The following is a 12,454-nucleotide window of genomic DNA, read 5'->3' on the forward strand; positions in this document are numbered from 1 at the left end:
GACTATGAAGGTTCTAATTTTGGCATTCAGAGCTAGAATTGGAGCTTCCAAGCTAAAGAAGGAGAAAAGTGTGTGAAAGATTCTAGGTATGCCTTACTCCATTATCTATTTACTTTAAGGAAAAGTAATGTCTTCATTGTCTCTCTGTTGTTCTAGGTTAGCCACTGATCTAGGGGAGAAACTTTTGACCGCAATCATAAATCCCGTATAACAACGGGTGTTTTTGGAAGAGAGATTCTGTCTCCCATGAGGCTTCTTCTTCTAGTGGATTCCTCCACTTGATAAGGTATTCTTTAATTACTCGAGATCACAACTTCCTTTCCCTGGTGATAACAATTCATTATGGTTCTAAGATGAACTTGCCTTCATTATCTAATATCGGAAGTGTTGTTTGTGTTGATTGGTGTCTTACCAATGCCTTTTTAAGACAAGATACATGGAAAACATTGTGAAATCGACTATTGTCTGGAAGGCTTAAGCTGTATGCTACTTGAATGATATTTTTGTTGATATGATATGGTTCATAAAAAATTAGCACCAATTTTTTTTTCCTTTTTGTTTTAGGGATAATTGCTTGTAAGGATGAAGTTTAACAAATACCCATTCTCCAACTTCAAATTCTCTCTTTGTTCTGTGTCATTCAGCCTATTGCTTCATGTGATTTATTGCAATACTTAGATTTTCTTTTAATGTTTGAAAAATGTTTTGGGTTTCTTCTAATTTCTCCTTAACTGCTGGAACTTTTATCTCGGAAATGGCCAAATCCTTTCATTTGGGAGGTTCATATCCGTGCAGAGATTGAAATGGGGTCATCTTTGTGGAAGTATGATAAGTTGAATTGTACAATCATTCAACAAGATTTAACCACTGAGCCCACTTGTTTTGTTTGTATGCTGCATAACAACGAAGGTGAGCTTCTAAGCACTTATTGATAGTTTATGTTTGACCGTTTGTGTCAGGATGATATGTAGAACTCATGTTGAGGTATGTTCCAATATGTTTTAGAAACGCCTTCCAAAACATCGCCTTAAACTTAGGATCTCTATCACTAATGATGACTTTAGGAAATCCATTTAATTTGTAGATATTCTTGAAAAATATCTCGGTGATCTCTTTTGTTGAATATGATTTATTCATTCCTATGAAGTGTGCATACTTTGTGAGTTTGTCTACTACTTCAAGAATTTTATCTTTCTTGTCTGACATGGGTAATCCTTCAATAAGATCCATTGATATTTACTACCTATTTTGGTTTGGGATATTTAAGGGGTGGAGCAACCTTGGGGTCATAATGTTCTCACTTTTATTTCACTAACATTGATCACATTCTGCCACATATTTTTGAATATCATTATTCATACCCCTCCAGAAGAACGATTGACGTGCATTATAGTAGGTTTTAAAGAATCCTACGTGTTCGATTGACAATGAATCATGTGACTCTTTGAAAATCTTTGCTTTAAATTTTGAATTTGAACTCAGATATATTCTTCCCTTATACCATAGAACATTCTTTTCCATTGAAATTTTGAATTATGAGGAAGGTTATTCATTATAGCACTTGTTTCTGGATCTTTTGCATATTCACTTCGAATCTCATTAAGCCATTTACGAAAAACAACAAAAACCGCAAATAGTGATGGTTCTTCATATTTCCTAGACAGAGCATCAACTACTACGTTATCTTTCCCTTTCTTATGTAATACATCCATGTCGAAGGAAACAATTTTTTTTATCCATTTTTGTTGTTCTATAGGTAGTGTTTTCTACTGGAGGAGATGTTGAACACTATTATGATCTGTTTGTATTGAGAACTTACTTCCTATTGTAGCGACTACAACCACCCTCCAAAATTTTTCCTTAGCTTCGTTTTGGAGCCTCCATACCAACCTTTCGCAACACCTTGTCTTGCTTCATCAAGTACACAAGATTTAGTGTTTTTCTAGCACAAAGGCAGTGTGTGTTTTTGGAAAATAGATTTTGTCTCCTAGGAGGCTTCTTATTCTAGTAGATTCCTCCACTTGATAAGGTATTCTTTAATTAATCGAGATCACAACTTCCTTTCCCTGGTGGTAACAATTCATTATGGTTCTAAGATGAAATTCCCTTCATCATCTAATATCAAAAGTGTTGTCTGTGTTGATTGGTGTATGGTCAATGCCTTTTTAAGACAAGATACATGGAAAATGTTGTGAACTCGACTATTGTCTGGAAGGCTTAAGTTGTATGCTACTTGGTTGATCTTTTTGTTAATCTGATATGGTCCATAAAACTTTGGCACCAATTTGTTTTTCCTTTTTGTTTTAGGGATAATTTCTTGTAAGGCTGAAGTTTAACAAATACCCATTCTCCAACTTCAAATTCTCTCTCTGTTCTGTGTCGGTCGGCCTGCTGCTTCATGCGATTTCTTGCAATACTTAGATTTTCTTTTAATGTTTGAAAAACTTTTTGGGTTTCTTCTAATTTCTCCTTAACTGCTAGAAATTTTGTCTTGGAAATGGCCAAATCCTTCCATTTGGGAGGTTCATATCCGTATAGAGCTTGAAATGGGGTCATCTTTGTGGAAGTATGATAAGTTGAATTGTACCGCCATTCAATGAGATGTAACCAATAAGCCCACTTGTTTTTTTTGTGTATTGCATAACAACAAAGGTAAGCTTCTAAGCACTTCTTGACAGTTTATGTTTGATAATTTGTTTGACGATAATATGTAGAACTCATTTTCAAGTATGTTCCAATATGTTTGAAAAACGCCTTCCAAAAATTCCCCTTAAACTTAGGATCTCTATCACTAACAATGACTTTAGGAAATCCATGTAATTTGTAGAGATTCTTGCAAAATATCTCAGTGATCTCTTTTGTTGAATAAGATTTATTCATTCCTATGAAGTTTGCATACTTTGTGAGTTTGTCTACTACTTCAACAATTTTATCTTTCCCGTTTCACATGGGTAATCCTTCAATAAAATCCATTGGTATTTATACCCATTTTTGGTTTGGGATATTTAAGGGGTGGAGAAACTCTGGGGTCATAATGTTCTCACTTTAATTTCGCTGACATTGATCACATTTGCCACATATTTTTGAATATCGTTATTCATAGCCTTCCAGATGAATGATTGACGTGCATTATATTAGGTTTTAAAGAATCCTACGTGTTCAGAGGAGAGTGAATCATGCGACTATTTGAAAATATTGGCTTTAAATTTGGAATTTGAACTCAGATATATTCTTCCCTTGTACCATAGAACATTGTTTTTCCATTGAAATTTTGAATTATGAGGAAGGTTATTCATTATAGCACTTGTTTCTAGATCTTTTGAATATTCACTTTGAATCTCACTAAGACATTAAGGAAAAAAAAAAAAAAAACTGAAAGTAATGATGGTTCTTCATATTTCCTAGATAGAGCATCAGCTACTATGTTACCTTTCCCTTTCTTATGTAATACATCCATTTCAAAGGCAACAATTTTTTTGATCCATTGTTGTTTTTCTGTAGATAGTGTTTTCTACTAGAGGAGATGTTGAAGACTATTATGATATGTTCGTATTAAGAACTTACTTCCTATTGCAGCGACTACAACGACCCTCCAAAATTTTGCCTTAGCTTTGTTTTGGAGCCTTCCTACCAACCTTTCGCAACACCTTGTCTTGCTTCGTCAAGTATGCAAGCTTCAGTGTTTTGCTTGCACAAAGGCAGCCTGTGTTTTTCGAAAAGATATTTTGTCTCTAAGGAGGCTTCTTCTTTTGGTATATTCCTCCACTTGATAAGGTATTCTTTAATTAATCAAGATCACAACTTCCTTTCCCTAGTGGTAACAATTCATTATGGTTCTAAGATGAACTTCCCTTCATCATCTAATATCAGAAGTGTTATTTGTGTTGATTGGTGTCTGCTCAATGCCTTTTTAAGACAAGATAAATGGAAAACGTTGTGAACTCGACTATTGTCTAGAAGGCTTAAGCTGTATGCTACTTGGCTGATCTTTTTGTTAATTTGATATGGTCCATAAAACTTTAGCACCAATTTTTTTTTCCTTTTTGTTTTAGGGAAAATTGCTTGTAGGGATGAAGTTTAACAAATACCCATTCTCCAACTTCAAATTCTATCTTTGTTCTATGTTCGTCGGCCTGCTGCTTCATGCGATTTCTTGTAATACTTAGATTTTCTTTTAATGTTTGAAAAATGTTTTGGGTTTCTTCTAATTTCTCCTTAACTGCTGGCACTTTTATCTAGGGAATGGCCAAATCCTTCCATTTGGGAGGTTCATATCCATACAGAGATTGAAATGGGGTCATCCTTGTGGAAGTCTGATAAGTTGAATTGTACCACCATTCAATGAGATGTAACCATTGAGCCCACTTTTTTTTTTGTGTGTTGCATAACAACGAAGGTAAGCATATAAGCACTTATTGACAGTTTATGTTTGATTGTTTGTTTGAGGATAATATGTAGAAATCATGTTGAGGTATGTTCCAATATGTTTGAAAAATTCCTTCCAAAACTTCCCCTTAAACTTAGGATCTCTATCACTAAAAATGACTTTAGGAAATCCATGTAATTTGTAGAGATTCTTACAAAATATCTCGGCGAACTCTTTTGTTGAATATGATTTATTTATTCCTATGAAGTGTGCATACTTTGTGAGTTTGTCTACTACTTCAAGAATTTTATCTTTCACGTCTCACATGGGTGATCCTTCAATAAAATCCATTGATATTTATTCCCATTTTTGGTTTGGGATATTTAAGGGGTGGAGCAACTCTGGGGTCGTAATGTTCTCACTTTTATTTCGCTAACATTTATCACATTCTGCCACACATTTTTTAATATCGTTATTCATACCCTTCCAAAAGAATGATTGTCGTGCATTATAATAGGTTTTAAAGAATCCTACGTGTTCGGCTGACAGCGAATGATGTGACTCTTTGAAAATATTGTCTTTAAATTTGGAATTTGAACTCAGATATATTCTTCCCTTGTACCATAGAACATTTTTTTAACATTGGAATTTTGAATTATGAGGAAGGTTATTCATTATAGCACTTGTTTTTGGATCTTTTGTATATTCACTTCGAATCTCATTAAGCCCTTCGGGAAAAACAACAAAAACCGCAAGTAATGATGGTTCTTTGTATTTCCTAGACAGAGCATCAACTACTACGTTATTTTTCCCTTTCTTATGTAATAGATTCATGTCGAAGGCAATGATTTTTTTGATCCATTTTTGTTTTTCTATAGATAATGTTTTTTGCTGGAGGAGATGTTGAAGACTATTATGTTCTGTTCGTATTAAGAACTTATTTCCCAAGAGATATTGTATCCATTTGGCTAATGAGTCTATAATAGCAAGCATTTCCTTGTTGTATGTAGACTTGAGACACTTTTGCTTATTGATCTTCCCGCTTTCAAACGTGATTGGGTGGCCATCCTGCATTAATACTACTCTTTTGAGTATTCATGTAAAGTTCATAGGTTAAAGCTTGTAATTCCAACAATTTTTTTTGGTTGTATTTTAATTTTTTTTACTATAAATTGTAGAATCATCTTAGTTATTTTTTATTTCTTTTAATTTAGAAAATTTAAAAATTGTTAATTTTAAGTTGATTAGGTGTTTGAATTTTTTAGGATATGTTTTATGGTTTTGCCCCACCAAATTAGAAATGGAGAAATCACAGTTTGAAGTTATTTTAATTTAGTCCATTGTAATTTGAGTTTGGTTCTAAATCCATTTATATTTAAAATATAATTTAGACATTCAAGTGGTCTCACTTCTACAAAAAAAGCTAAAAAAAATATCATTAGATTGCTTCCATATAGATAGGGTGATAAAAGAGACATTGCAAAGCACAACAAAGGCATGGGATACAATAATTTTGAGTTGTAAGCACATGATATGCATTCCACAAATCAAAGTAATTATTTGTATGTTTCTTGTCAACGCCTTTTAAACCTTCTGCCTTCCATGAGGTAACTTTCAATGCAAACTCATTATGTTTTTCCTTATATTCTCCAAGCTAATGAGAGTAGTGAAAGCCAATGAGAGTAGAGAAAGGTTTATAAACTTTAATAGGTCTAATTATGAATAAAACAACTATCAAAAGTAATAGGTGGGTGCTACTTTAGGTGGTCATCCACTAAGTCCTTTGATTGATCCATCTTTTGGATCTACCAAGCACAGAGAGGGATCAAATTTCTTAAGGTACAAACTTCTTTTAGAGTGAAAAGAGATTTAATCCCTATTAGCGCTTGGTAGATTCAGAGTTGAGGTGGATCTAGGATGATATATATATATATATATGGGAAAAACCATGGGTTATTAAAAGCGAACGCCAAAAGAACCAACTGTAATTTGACTATTTTACTTTAATTTTATTTTAATTATTAATTTTTTATTTTATTAACAAACCTTACTTTAAAAACGAAAATAAAATAAACATTCATATTCACGACACATAAATCTCAACCTAAATTATATAAAAAAATATAAAAATCTCAACCAACAACACAAAATGATCCATCTAAAACCAAAATAAATTTACACATCCATCAACGGTGCTCACCTTATCATCAAAAGTATAACAAAAACTAAATGGGCTTACTTTTCAGTTGGATTAAAAGGAATAAGGGCTTGAACCAAACCAAAGATGGATGAATGTTAGCCATTTGCTTTTGGGATCTAGTGCCTGGAAGTCACTGTTTTTGAGTATCGAATTATTATTATTATTATTATTATTATTATTATAATATTAGTATAATTTATTGTAACAATAAAATTAATATGAGTAAATTTATTTTAAAATAAAAAATAATGTGTAATTTTTTATTGTTTAAATTATATTTTTAAATATTATATAATATATGTATTGAGTGATTTTATTAACATTAAATTAGTTTATACAACGCTAAAATATTTTTTTTAATAATTTTTTTTTCTATATATAGATATATATGAAGTTTATATCACTTGTTAAAATATTTTTGAAAAATATAAAGTTTAAACATCTTTCTCTCATATCTATATATATATATATATATATATATATATATATATATATATATATATATATATATATATATATATATATATATAGATATATATATATATATATATAACTTTTAATTACTTTATAAGAAATTATATTGGGTTATATAGACAATTAATTAAATATATATAGTGTATATTTTTTCCCTTTTTATTATAGCCTATTTCTATTCAGAGAATTTTTTATTTTTATTTTAAGAAGGAGCCTCTTGGCTTAAAAATATTGACCCATAAGAAAATAAATTCCATGTAGGTAATGAATGTGTAATAGACAATTTGTTAATCAAAATTCATCCATACTTAAACTCCCTTCACCCAACTCCGAATATTTAAATTTACCTAGACAAGAATGAAAATTTCGCAAATATTTTGATAACATCTGACCAAAAAAAAAATTGAAAACTTAAGTTACCTCTCTCAAGTTTATCCCATAAATTTTTTAATAATACTGAATTCATTTCCACCCTACTATCACCTTTTTTTTTTTTTTTTTTAATTAACGATATTTCAAAGAGTTTCTGCTCTCCGAACAAATTTGCGGCTCAGTAAACAACTTTTAGTAAATAGGTCTCGTACGTGAGGCATTACATATATGCGCACACGACATGAAAATATCGTTCGGAATTTTCCGAAACAGGAGTTGCCAGATAGACTCAGCATGAACAGATTAGGAGCTCATCATCATTCCCGTACATCTAAAAACATTGATGTGACTAACACTCTGACCACTCGACCCAGTTGCACCAACTTCACTTCCAAAAGATTCCCATTGCTTTTAGAACAAACCAGGGCCGCATAACTTGAGAAATTGAATGAATTATGAATAGCTATCATGGAAGCATGGTATGCTAAAAATATCACATTGTCATCAAAGTTTCTCCTTGCAAAAGTTTGTAGCAAATTAAATGTTAGTGTGGAGTTAAGAAGGACGACATGCTATAATTATTTGAGTTAGATTTACAGCGATAGAATTTGACGGGTAATTTGGCCTGTCATGTCGTGACGAGCTGCGGAAGAAATGTGACGTTTTATGCGGCGAAAGGCAGAAACGTTGTGCGACACTTGGAAATATGGCTAAGTGTTGGAAAGTTTATAGTGCGAATTGAAAGGAGCATGTTACAAGGGCGTTGTGGGCGCTTGTAGTGGTTTTGGGGGTCAGCCAGGGGCCTGCACACCCCATGTAAACCCACACATGAAAAGTTAAGAAGTGTATAAGTATAAGAGCATGAGAGCTCATTCAAAACATCATTCACTCTTCACATCTTCGCATAAGACAAGAAGGAAGTGCGCAGTTAAAGAGGAGGACTTGCGCATATCTCATGCGCATTGCCTTAAGGAGGACTGTACGCTTGGTGAAGTCTTGTGATCAGGTCGAAGGTTGGGCAAGTGTGCCCGGGGTGGATTCTAAGGTGTGATCTTGGTGTAAGACTTGGCAAGGATTCTTGGTGGCTCGGGTGAGCACCGTCCTTTGTGCAAGAGATGCACAAGATGTTGTAAAGGCAGGTTTGCCTCTCTTTGTAATATTTGGTTAAGTGTGAGACTTGGTTTGGCCAAGACACACTTGTATTGTAATCTGATATTCTTAATAAAATTGTCGAGCAGACTCACATTACGGGGAGTTGCCCCTCCCCTTTATACTTGTTGCAATTGTTGTTGTTCTTGGTATAATTGCATGATGATAATGAATGAGTATGGGCTTCATTAAGTATAAAGGATAATTTCTTTTACTTAGTTGCGAAACACAAGCTAAGTATGTTAATGTGAAAGTAGGCGTAGTCCACGAATGTTAGTATTGGTGAAAAGAAAGCGTTCGGTGGTGCCGCACCTTGCTACAAGCGGTTGGAAGACTACCGCAGGTGTAGGGGCGTGACAGGTGGTATCAGAGCAAGGTTTTCTCGTGAAAGTTTGAAGTTGATGATAGGTGACATTGAGGCTTGAACAAGGTTCAGGTGTTGAAGCATTTGAAGGTAGTTTCAAGACTCGGTTTGAGCAGGGTTGCTCGTGACAGTGGAAGCAGGTTTAGCAGAGGTGAAGCTTAGTGCTTGGACCAAGCTGAACGACAAGGCATGGCAAGTTTGGGAGAAGGTGAAGGGAAGCTCTTGCTTATCTTATACAGGTTGAAGCGGTTGAAAGAAGAGAGTCCCTGAATTCGAAACAAGCTTGAAGTCTTGGAAAGGAACATTGAAGAAGAGCTTCTTCAACTTGGATGGACAATGGAGCAAGATGAAGTTGCAGATTGTGCCATCAAGGAAGAGGAAGCCGTGATGATTGAGTATGTTGCAGACATGACCATGATGGAGGATGAACTTGAGGATGATCAAGTTGGACCAGGATCGTGCAGTTTGCAGACATGGATGAATGAGGAGGAGCCTCATGATGATGTAAGTACCGTTGATACTTGTGTTTCATCTGGGCATTTGGTGGATGGACCGTGTGTAGGGAAAGGCAAAGCCAGTTTGCCTATGCTATGGAGGATCTTACCATGGATGACTAGGATGAGACCTTGTATGGAGAAGCAAGGATTGTTGATTGTTCCAGGACTTGTTGGGGTTGTTTGTGACCTTATGGTAGAAGGTACAAAGGCCCTTGACAAGGGAGGAACTTGATGATCGTCGTAGAGGAATGGGTCATGCTTTAGCCATATGAAAGATTGGCTAAGTGCCTGGCATGACTCATGGACAGATTGAAGGGCACACACTTGTGATGCTTGGGTGGACTTCTCATGGCCGAGACCAAGAGATAGTCTTGGTGGACACTTTGGTGGAGGAGCTATGATGAAGGGACTCATGACATGATGATATGGTTGGGTGACCGAGTTCACTAAACCGAAGATAGCAGCTTGGATGAGGATGACCGATTGTTGTGGTAGGTCTACTTGGTTGGACTACATGGGCAACATAGTCATGGACATCAGGTTGGAGGCATGGAGCATGGCAGTCTTATGCAGGGACATTGTGTGAGAGCACTTGTAGAGGTGTCATGGACATCCAAGGAAGAGTGCCAAGGCAAGGATGTTGTGCAGATGGATTTGCTAGTGTGACATGGAGACTTACTACTTATGAGTCGATGGAGAGGTTGTACACTCTTGTGCAACAAGGCCATGGACTTGGTTAGATTTGTGAGTAGATTATGGAGCATTCCTACTACATGGAGATGTTGGTTGGAGATGACTCATGGAGCTCATGATGACATGAGATTGTTGTGACTTTTAGGGACTTCATATATGGTGGACTTAGAGGATTTGATGCATTGAGGAGTTGAGGTCAAGAGACTTTGATGCAATATGGGATGCATACTTCCAAAGTACATGTATGGGCATGGCTTGGAAGAGTGACTTGATGTGGAGGATCGATATGAGACACTTTGAACTGATGGAGTTACAATGATGATGATGATGCCTTGGTGGCTGCACTTGGGCACGGGTTGAGCTGAGACTCAACTACTTTTGGAACATGGGAGCTGATTGATCTATGATCGTGGGCAGCACATGGATAGGTGAGACAAGTGCATACTTGTTTCTATGGCAGACATGAGGGATGGCACATTGTAGATATGATGGAGATTGCTTCATGGACCTGGATGTGGCACATCGAAAGTCGGTTTGAGGAGATGATATCTTCATATGGAGGAGACACACACACACATGATGATGTTGGGATAGATGTGGCTGACTTCATGTAGCACATTGACACCAAACATCATGGATAGCATGTTGCAGATGAGATGGATGGAGTTCCATGGACCTGAGCATGGATTATGGAGATAGATTCTTGATGAGTCAAGGATGTGGCAGGATGTTTTGAGAAATGACTGATGGTGGCATGAGGATGTTCACTCTCATGATTTGAGCGTGGCAGTTGGACTGGCCATCCGACTAGTTCAGGCATGAGGGCTAGCAGTGGGCAGAGATGTGTTGGTATTATGTTGGAGTATCATGGCAGCAGTTCACATGGGGACACATGATGAAGACAGGAGGTCAGTAATCATGGATCGAGATGACATTTGATGGAGAGCATACCGTTGAGGTGCATACCTTGGTATGGTGAGCTTGGTGGCAGTTGGTCACTAAGTCGAAGCATGATGGAGATGAGGCTCTACATATGTTGCAAGGATGTTTGCTTTGTGTGGAGGAGTCAACATCATGGATGATGATGATCTTGGTGGATGGCTACCGGGATAGTATGTTGTCAAGGACGACAACGATTTTAGGTGGAGGAGGATGTAAGGTCCTCGAGTTCTACCTGAGCACGGGCGCGGTTGGGCGTCGGGCGAGTCGATGGGGACGCGGGTGCACGGGCAGTCGACGGGCGCGCGGGCGCACTGGCGGGTGCGAGCACATGAAGTGGGCGCGGGCTGCATGACGGGCGGGCGAGGGCTGCATGACGGGTGAGCGCAGCGACACGGGCGTGCAACGAGCTGCGGAAGAAATGTGACGTTTTACACGACGAAAGGCAGAAACATTGTGCGACACTTGGAAATACGGCTAAGTGTTGGAAAGTTTATAGTGCGACTTGAAAGGAGCATGTTACAAGGGCGTTGTGGGCGCTTGTAGTGGTTTTGGGGGTCGGCCAGGGGGCTCCACACCCCATGTAAACCCACACATGAAAATTTAAGAAGTGTATAAGTATAAGAGCATGAGAGCTCATTTAAAACATCATTCACTCTTCACATCTTCGCATAAGACAAGAAGGAAGTGCGCAGTTAAAGAGGAGGACTTGTGCATATCTCATGTGCATTGCCTTAAGGAGGATTGTACACTTGGTGAAGTCTTGTGATCGGGTCAAAGGTTGGGCAAGTGTGCCCGGGGTGGATTCTAAGGTGTGATCTTGGTGTAAGACTTGGCAAGGATTCTTGGTGGCTTGGGTGAGCACTGTCCTTTGTGCAAGAGATGCACAAGATGTTGTAAAGGCAGGTTTGCCTCTCTTTGTAGTATTTGGTTAAGTGTGAGACTTGGTTTGGCCAAGACACACTTGTATTGTAATCTAATATTCTTAATAAAATTGTCGGGCAGACTCACATTACGGGGAGTTGCCCCTCCCCTTTATACTTGTTGCAATTGTTTTTGTTCTTGGTATAATTGCATGATGATAATGAATGAGTATGGGCTTCATTAAGTATAAAGGATAATTGCTTTTACTTAGTTGCGAAACACAAGCTAAGTATGTTAATGTGAAAGTAGGCGTAGTCCACGAATGTTAGTATTGGTGAAAAGAAAGCGTTCAGTGGTGCCACACCTTGCTACAAGCGGTTGGAAGACTACCGCAGGTGTAGGGGCGTGACACTCCTGGCCAAACCCGAGACACTCTAAGATCCTTTTTTGAACCTACTCTTCTCCCATCATGAGGATATGGATAAATACATCCCATTTGTTGCACTAATCCAAGGGTCGTTCGAATGGGGGGTCGA

This window comes from Pinus tabuliformis, chromosome 8, assembly GCF_031772625.1.
Source record: "Pinus tabuliformis cultivar Carrire ecotype Pingquan chromosome 8, CPIR1, whole genome shotgun sequence".
Lineage (NCBI taxonomy): Eukaryota > Viridiplantae > Streptophyta > Pinopsida > Pinales > Pinaceae > Pinus > Pinus tabuliformis.